Source organism: Marmota marmota, unplaced genomic scaffold (assembly GCF_001458135.2).
Source record: "Marmota marmota marmota unplaced genomic scaffold, marMar, whole genome shotgun sequence".
Classification (NCBI taxonomy): Eukaryota; Metazoa; Chordata; class Mammalia; order Rodentia; family Sciuridae; genus Marmota; species Marmota marmota.
The window spans coordinates 169,523-177,996 of record NW_026000248.1 but is presented as its reverse complement, the minus strand read 5'-3'; the positions used below and the strand labels follow the sequence as shown (position 1 = coordinate 177,996).

General features: G+C 38.0%; 1 long non-coding RNA gene across 1 annotated transcript in view; it reads right to left on the bottom strand.

Annotated features, from left to right (window-relative positions):
• LOC125614076 overlaps positions 1-8,474 on the bottom strand; it is a 28,848-nt gene that overhangs the window by 10,831 nt on the left and 9,543 nt on the right. The window contains exon 2 of the long non-coding RNA XR_007344714.1: positions 4,345-4,349. This is a non-coding gene — a long non-coding RNA (uncharacterized LOC125614076). The remainder of the gene's footprint in view (positions 1-4,344; positions 4,350-8,474) is intronic.

The window sequence follows — 8,474 nt, the reverse complement described above, 5'->3', positions numbered from 1 at the left end:
TCCTGACCGGTCCTCAGCAGGACCCGGACCGAGAAGCAGTTTCCGCGGGCTCCTTAGCCCTGGGCCAGGGCAGCTCCGGGAGCCAGAACTCTGCCGCTCCATGCTTGGTGTATGCCCTGATAAGAGCAGGCTCCAAGAAGCACTCAGGCACTGAGACTGAGTAATCTGTCTGCAAGCCGCAGGCGAATGGCAGCCTGAAATTACCTGTTCTATGGCTGAATGAGCTGCCGTCAGTCGAAAATAGGGATGGTGACGTCAGCTCTCCAATATGGTGGCCTCTGGCCTCCTCTGTGGTCTGACCGGTGTGGAGAACCGAGATGGACCACTTCCTTCCCCCGTCTCGATCCCAGAATTCAGCACTGAGTACAGCGCTTGCACGGCTGGCAGAAACTGCAGCGCTGTATCCCTGCGCCGCTGTCTCCTCGTTTCCCAGCGCGCGCTGCAGACTCTAGCCGCGGGGCGATTTGCTGAATAAGCAGTGTTACCCTCTGTGAAACAAATCTCTCGCATTTGAGTCCCCGTAGCCGATCCTCGTGCGATGGAAATCCTTCCTCCAGGTTCTGGAGCACCCCACTATTGCTGTAAATTCCTAACAAGATAGCCTTTAGCAGTCCTGACTCGTCATACTCCCACACAGTGATGCGGCACACGGGGGCAATGCACTCCCCTCGCCGCCATCTTATCCTCTCCAGAAGTGAACTTTTTAAAAACTTTTTTAGATGTTGATGGACCTTTATTTTATTCATTTATTTATATACAGTGCTAAGAATTGAACCCAGTGCCTCACACATGCTAGGCAAGCACTCTATCACTGAGCCACAACTCCAACCTAGGAAGTGAATTTAAAAAAAAAAAAAAGAACCTTTTTCTTGGCTAGGAATGTAATTATTTTTAGGTCCTTTGTGTTTTTTAAATCTCTCTCTCTCTCTCTCTCTCTCTCTCACACACACACACACACAAATTTTATAGACTTCCAATAGGAACCAGGCTGATAGAGCCTTTTCCATCTACAACACCTGGCTTCAAAGGTCATTCTTGACACTAATATGCAGCCATCAGATGGGAAGAAGAATGACAGGATCACACCAAGGAGTTCTTCATGAACCAGACTTGGAAGTTGCACATATTTTGTTGACTGAAATTTTCTTGCAGCTACATCTAATTACTAGGAATAGTTTAAGTAAGAAATCTCAGCTTTGGGAGTTGAAGGTGTTTGCTCTAAGAAATTTATAACTTCATTTTTTTTTACAAGACCAAGGTAATATTTATACTATTAGGGCTCTTCATTTGAGGAGTTTGTTTTCAATTAAGCTTGCAGTTGGTAGGATAAGGAGGATGATGGTGAAGTATAAGACTGATGCTAGTTGACCAATAATAGTGAATGGGATAGTGTAAATAGGTCAGCTACCAGGATTCAGAATATACACTAACTCAATGATAGGAACATCATGCTACTTTGTTTAGATATGTGGAGTATAGGAAAGAGTATAAGAATTAGGATAGAGAAAATTAAGGCCAATATGCCTCCTAGTTTATTAGGAATAGATCGGAGGATGGCATAGGCAAATAGAAAGTATCATTCTGGTTTTATGTGAGGGGTTGTTTAAAGGGCTAGCAGATGTGTAATAATCGGGGTCTCCTAGGAAATCTGGTGAGAATAATTCAAGGACTATTAGGACTAGGATAAGGAGAAGGACCCCAAGGATGTCTTTGATAGTACAGAATGGGTGAAAAGGGATTTTATCTGAGTCAGAGATAAGGCCAGAGGGATTGTTTGACCCTGTCTCATGGAGGAAAAGAAGGTAATTATTACTGGTGCTGTGATAATAAATGGTAGTACAAAGTGAAATGCAAAGAATCATGTTAAAGTAGCTATGTCAAGTGAGAACCCTCCTCAAATTCATTTGACCAGGGTGGTTCCAATGTAGGGGATAGTAGAAAGAAGATTTGTAATTATGGTTGCCTCTCAGAATGATATTTGGCCTCAGGGAAGAACATAGCCTATAAATGCTGTGGCTATTACAGCAAAGAGAAGAATAACTCATGTTTCATGTTTCAGAGTGGTGTAGGACCCATAATACAACCCTCGGCCTATGTGAAGAAAGAGACAGATAAGGAATATTGAGGCGCTGTTACCACGTATATAACGAATGAGTCAACCGTAATTAATGTCTCCACAAATGTGAGTGACAGATGAGAAGGCTGTTAGGGTGTCTGATGTGTAGTGTATTGCTAGAAATAGCCCTGTAAGGATTTGGATAGCTAGGCAGAGGCCTAAAAGGGAACCAAAGTTTCGTCATGTGGAAATATTAGAGGTTGCAGGTAAGTCGATAAAGGGGTGGTTGACGATTTTAATTAAGGGATGAGTTTTGCGGATGTTTATCATTAATGTTTTTATAGTTGAATAACAATGATGATTTTTCATGTCATTGTTCATGGTTAAATTCCATGTAAAAATAATGACATATGTTACATATTTATTAAGCATACTTTTTTTTTTTAGGTTTTGTAGGATTTTCCTCAAAGCCGTCTCCTATTTATGGTAGATTAGGGTTAATTGTTAGTGGAGGAATTGGGTGTGAGGTGGTATTATATTTTGGAGGGTCTTTTTTAGGTTTGATAGTATTTTTAATTTATTTAGGAGATATGTTAGTGGTATTTGGTTATACTACAGCTATGGCAACGGAAGAATATCCTGAGACGTGGGTGTCAAATGTAGTAATTTGGGTTGTACTGTTGTTAGGATTTTTAATGGAGTTTTTGATTGTTATGTTTATGGCATTGTATGATGAGGTAGAGATTGTGATTGAATTTAAGAATTCTGAGGATTGAATGATGTTTGAGGGGGGATGAGTTAGGGTTGATTCCTGAGGATTTAATGGGGGTGGCAGCTATGTATAGTTATGGGAGTTGATTGATGGTTGTGGCAGGTTGATCATTATTTGTTAGTATTTTTATTGTAATTGAAATTACGCATGGAAATAGAGTACAGTGATAGTTGCTAGTAGTGTTGAGATTAGGAAGGATAGGAAATACAATTTGATGAGACCCTTTTGGTTTGAGGTTTTAACAGAGGCCGTTGAGTGAAGGTTGGCAATGAGGTTGAGGATGGCTTTTTCTAATCAGACTAGGTCTAGCAGGGTTGATGAGAGTTTTTGACTCATAACGAGGTTAAGGTAGGGAACTGAGCGGTGAATAATAGTAGGGAAATAGCCTAATAATTTGGAAAACTTTGATGTGCTTCAGTACATTTTAGTTTTAAGATAGAGGGTTAATAAATTTAGTTCCATAGCAATTATAAATCTTAGAATGGTGATTAGTAGTGCTGAGATTTTTAGATACATAGGCATGGTTAGTACTGGAACATTTATAGGCGGGATGTTGTAGGAAAGGATAAATCCTGCAAAGATACTGCTGATTAGAAAGTGTTTAATTGAATTAAGTAGCTGGGGGTTGTTTTCATTGATAGAGATTAGTGTTGAAAATCGAGGCTGTCCTTTAAGAGCATAGAAGATAATTCGTGTACAGCAGTTAGGGAAGTGGCAAGAAGTGTGATAGTAAGGGCTCAGGCATTGGTGGTATATGATGTGTTTGCAGACTCAATAATTAGGTCTTTGAAATAAAATCCAGTTAGATAAGGGGTCCCTGTTAGTGCTAAGCTTCCAATAATGAGTGAGGATGGGGTGAATGGAAGGGCTTTGAATAGGCCTCCTATTTTTCGAATATCTTGTTCATCATTTAGGTTATGAATTGATTGACCCAGAACATATAAATAGTATAGCTTTGAAGAATGCATGGGTGCAGATGTGGAGAAATGCTAAGTGGGGTTGGTTAATTCCAATAGTGACTATTATTAATCCTAGTTGGTTGAGGTAGAAAATGCGATAATTTTCTTAATATCATTTTGGGTGAGGGCACAGATGGCAGTGAATAAGGTGGTAATGGCTCCCAGGCAGAGAGTAAGTGTTTGGATAGTCTTACTATGTTCTATTAGGGGATAAAAACAAATAAGGAGAAATACTCCTGCTACTACTCTAGTGCTGGAGTGGATTAGAGCTGATTAGGGAGTAGGGCCTTCCATGGCAGAGGGCAATCAGTGGTGTAGGCCAAATTGGGCGAATTTTCCTGTTGCTGCTAAGAGTAAGCCTAGGAGGGGAAGTAGAGATACATCTATTATGAAGAGTTGTTTAGTTCTCATGAGTTTGAGTTGAGTAGAAATCATGCTATGGCTGAAACAAATCCAATGTCACCAATTCGGTTGTATAGAATAGCTTGGAGAGCTGCTGTATTAGCATCTGTACGATCATATCATCAACCAATATGTAAGAATGATATAATGCCTACTCCCTCTCAGCCAATGAAGAGTTGGAATAGGGTGTTGGATGTGACTAAGATTATCATGGTAATGAGGAATATTAGTAGATATTTGAAGAAGCGGTTGATAAAGAAGTCTGAGTGTATATATCATATTGAGAATTCTATGATTGATCATTTAACAAATAGTGATATGGGCATGAATAGCATAGAGAAGTAATATAATTTGAAGCTTATGGAGAGAGTAAAAGTTTGAATTGTCATTCATTGTCAGTTTGAAGTAACAAGTTCATACTTTGAATTGATAAATATTAGTGTTGGAATTATACAAAATGAATATGCACAGATAATAGATGTTTTTACATAGTTTGGGTAGTTGCTGTGTTTATAGGAGTTGGTTATGGTAAGGAGAATGGGGAAAGTTAGTGTAAGAAGTGACATAAGGATGAGTGAAGAAAATATACTAATTACTTTTATTTGGAGCAATTTTTTGCTCCTAAGACCAATGGATTGCTTCTATCCTATAAAAGTTAAGAAAGTCATGGGTGTAATCATGGAGAGCATGAATTAGCAGTTCTTGCACACTTTCTTGGTAAATAAGGGATTATGATTCTCTATTGTTAGATTCACAAGCTAAAGTTTTATTTAAACTATATTTACAGTATAAATGTCCCAGGGTGATAGTAGGATTTGCTGATAGAATGATAAGTGGGAAGAGGTGAAGTAACATGAGTGTGTTTTCTCACGTGAAAGAAGGATTAATGTTAGACATGTGGTATGTAAATTTTCCCCATTGTGTTATGATATATATATATATATATATATATATATATATATATATATTGAGTAAAGGGCAGTGATTAATATATTAAGGCCAGTTAAAGTAATCATAATATTTGATCAGGTGAATTATGATGTGATAATGAATAGTTCTCCAATCAAGTTAATTGTGGGGGGAAGAGCTAGATTAGTTAGACTAGCCAGAACTCATCATGTTGCCATAAGGGGAAGAATGGATTGTAAGCCTTGGGCTAGCATTATAGTCTGGCTATGAATTTGCTCATAATTAGTGTTTGCGAGACAAAATAGTATGGAGGATGTTTATCCATGATCAATTATTAGTGCTGTGGTTCCTATAAAGCTTCAGGGTGTTTGAATTACAATTGCTACAATAACTAATGCTATATTACTTACTGATGAGTAGGCGATGAGGATTTTAGGTCTTTTTGTTGTAAGCAGATTGAGCTTGTTATAATTATATCCCATAGCGATAACATAATAAAGGGATATGCCATATTACTTGCAATAGGGTGAAGTAGAGCTGAAATTTGGATTATTCCATATCTGCCAAGTTTGAGTAGAATAGCTGCCAGGATCATGGAGCCAGCAACAGAGGCTTCAATATGGGCTTTGGGGAGTCAAAAGTGGAGACCATATAAGGGTATTTTTACTATAAAGGCTATAATACATGCTAGTCACAAGATATCACTAGTTCAGGAAGAAGAGAGTACAGATGACTGTTATATACAGATAATAAAGTTTATGGACCCGGTGGATTTTTGAACAGACTAATGCTACTAGAAGGGGAAGGTAGCCTACCAGAGCATAAAATAGGAAGTACAGTACTGCATTTAGACGCTCACTTTGCTTTCCTCATTGAGTAAGAATAATTAATGTGGGGATTAGGGTGGCTTTGGATAGAATATACAATATGATTAGTTTGGTGGCTGAAAAAGTTATAATTAAAAATGATTGGGCTGGGGATGTGGCTCAAGTGGTAGCGTGCTCGCCTGGCATGCGCGTGCAGCGCTGGGTTCGATCCTCGCACCACGTACAAATAAAGATGTTGTGTCTGCCGAAAACTAAAAAATAAATATTTAAAATCTCTCTCTCTCTCTCTCTCTCTCTCTCTCTCTCTCTCTCTCTCTTTAAAAAATGATTGAAAGGAAATTAGTATAAGAATATAAAGTTTTTTTTAGGATCAGTGGCTCTCGGGCTAAGTGGTTTTGGCTTGCTATAATTATAAGGGGAAGGAGTCATGGTGTTAAATCAGTAAAGGGGAAGATAGGGGATCTGAGAAGAAAGTTAGTGATAAAATTAGATCTGTGTTTGCTGTTTGATTTAATGTAAGGAGCACAATTAAGCTGATTATCAGACTATGGATCGAGGGGTTGATTCAAATTATTGAGGGTTTTGAGAATCATATAAGGGGGGAGAGTAGAATTGTAGGTATAATAATTTTTAACATTGAGGGATATTTAGGTTCTGAACATAGTCTAGTCCATATGTGTTAGACACTATTACAAGGAGAGCTAACCCTAAGGATGCTTCACACGCTGCAAATACTAGTAAGACAATAGGGATTATAAATGATAAGAAAAAGTGAAAGTTTAGAATTAGGAGGGAGCATAAGACAAATATAGATAATATTTGCATTATGCATTCTAGGCCTAGGAATGATGATATCAAAGGAGACAAGGAAAGATGTCGTATAAGCTAGGAGGATGTTAAGTATGATAATAGGCATTTTGATAATTATGGTAACCCATAGTCTAGTGAGTCAAAATCACTTGTTTTATCTTAAACTAATTATCATATTCAATTCATTCTAAGCCTTTTTTAACTCATTCATAGGCTAACCAAAGTATGAGAATTAGAACTAGAAAAAAGTTATAGTTAGTATAAGATTGAGATTGTTTGAGAGGCTCAGGGAAGGGGGAGAAGTAGAGAAATTTCTAAGTCAAATAAAAGGAATGTAATTGCAACAAGGACAAATTTTATCGAGAATGGTAGGTGGGTAGATCCTATGGGATCAAAACACATTCATAGGGACTTGCTTTTTCAGTGTATACATTTAGCTGGGGTAATCAAAATGCCACTGAGATTAGTAATAGTGCAATAGAAGAATTGATAAGTAGGGAGATTATAAGGTTTATTACTCTCTCCTGCGTTTTACCAAGGCTTATTGATTGGAAGTCAACTGTACTGATTAATACTAAGGGAGTATGAGCCTCATCAATAAATAAATACATAATGGAATAGTCATACAATATCTACAAAATGTCAGTATCATGAGGCTGCTTCAAATCCAAAATGGTGATTAGATGGAACGTGGAAATTTAATTGATGGATAAGGCATACTAAGAGCAAGGTTGACCCAATAATAAGGTGGAGACCATGAAAGCCTGTAGCCATGAAAAATGTTGTGCGATATACACCGCTTGAGATTGTGAAAGATGTTTCTAAGTATTCTGAGGCTTGAAGTAAGGTTAAATATAATCCTAGTGCAATATGATGGATAATGCTTGAACTATGTGTTTTCGGTCCCCTTCAGTTAGACTGTGATGGGCCCAGGTAATTGAGACCCCTGAAGCTAAAAACACGGAGGTGTTGAGTAGTGGAACTTCTAGGGGATTAAGTGGGTTAATTCCCATTGGAGGTCATCAGCTGCCTAATTCTGGAGTGGGAGCTACGCTGGAGTGATAAAATGCTCAGAAAAATCCAGCAAAGAAGAATACTTCTGAAATGATGAATAGGACTATCCCATATCATAAACCTTTTTGAACAATTGTTGTATAGTGCCCTTGGAATGTACCTTCATGTACAATATCTCATCATCATTAGTATATTGTAAGGATGATGGCTATTATGCCTAACATGAGGAGAAAAGAGGAATTAAAGTGGAACCATCTTACTAGGCCAGATGTTAAGAGTAGGTGAGAAAGGGCTCCTGTTAAAGGTCAGGGGCTAGGATTAACTATATGATAGGCATGGGTTTGGTGGGTCATTAAGTATTATCACATAAATATAAACTTACTAGGAGGGTAAAGACATAGGCTTGAATTACTGCTACAGCAAATTCAAGTATTGTTAATATACTAGAATAATAAAAGTTAGGATAGCTGTGGGAGGGCTAATTGATGTTAATACTAGGGTGGCTCCTCCGATTAAGTGTATAATAAAGTGGCCATCTGTAATATTAGCTGTTAGTCGTTTGGCTAGTGCTATGGGTTGAATAAAAAGGCTAATTGTTTTGATAATAATTAATATTGGATTTCCAGTTTTCCCAACACCATTTGTTGAAGATGCTATCCTTCCTCCATTGCATGCTTTTAGCTCCTTTATCAAATATAAGATAGCTGTAGCTTTGTGGATTAGTC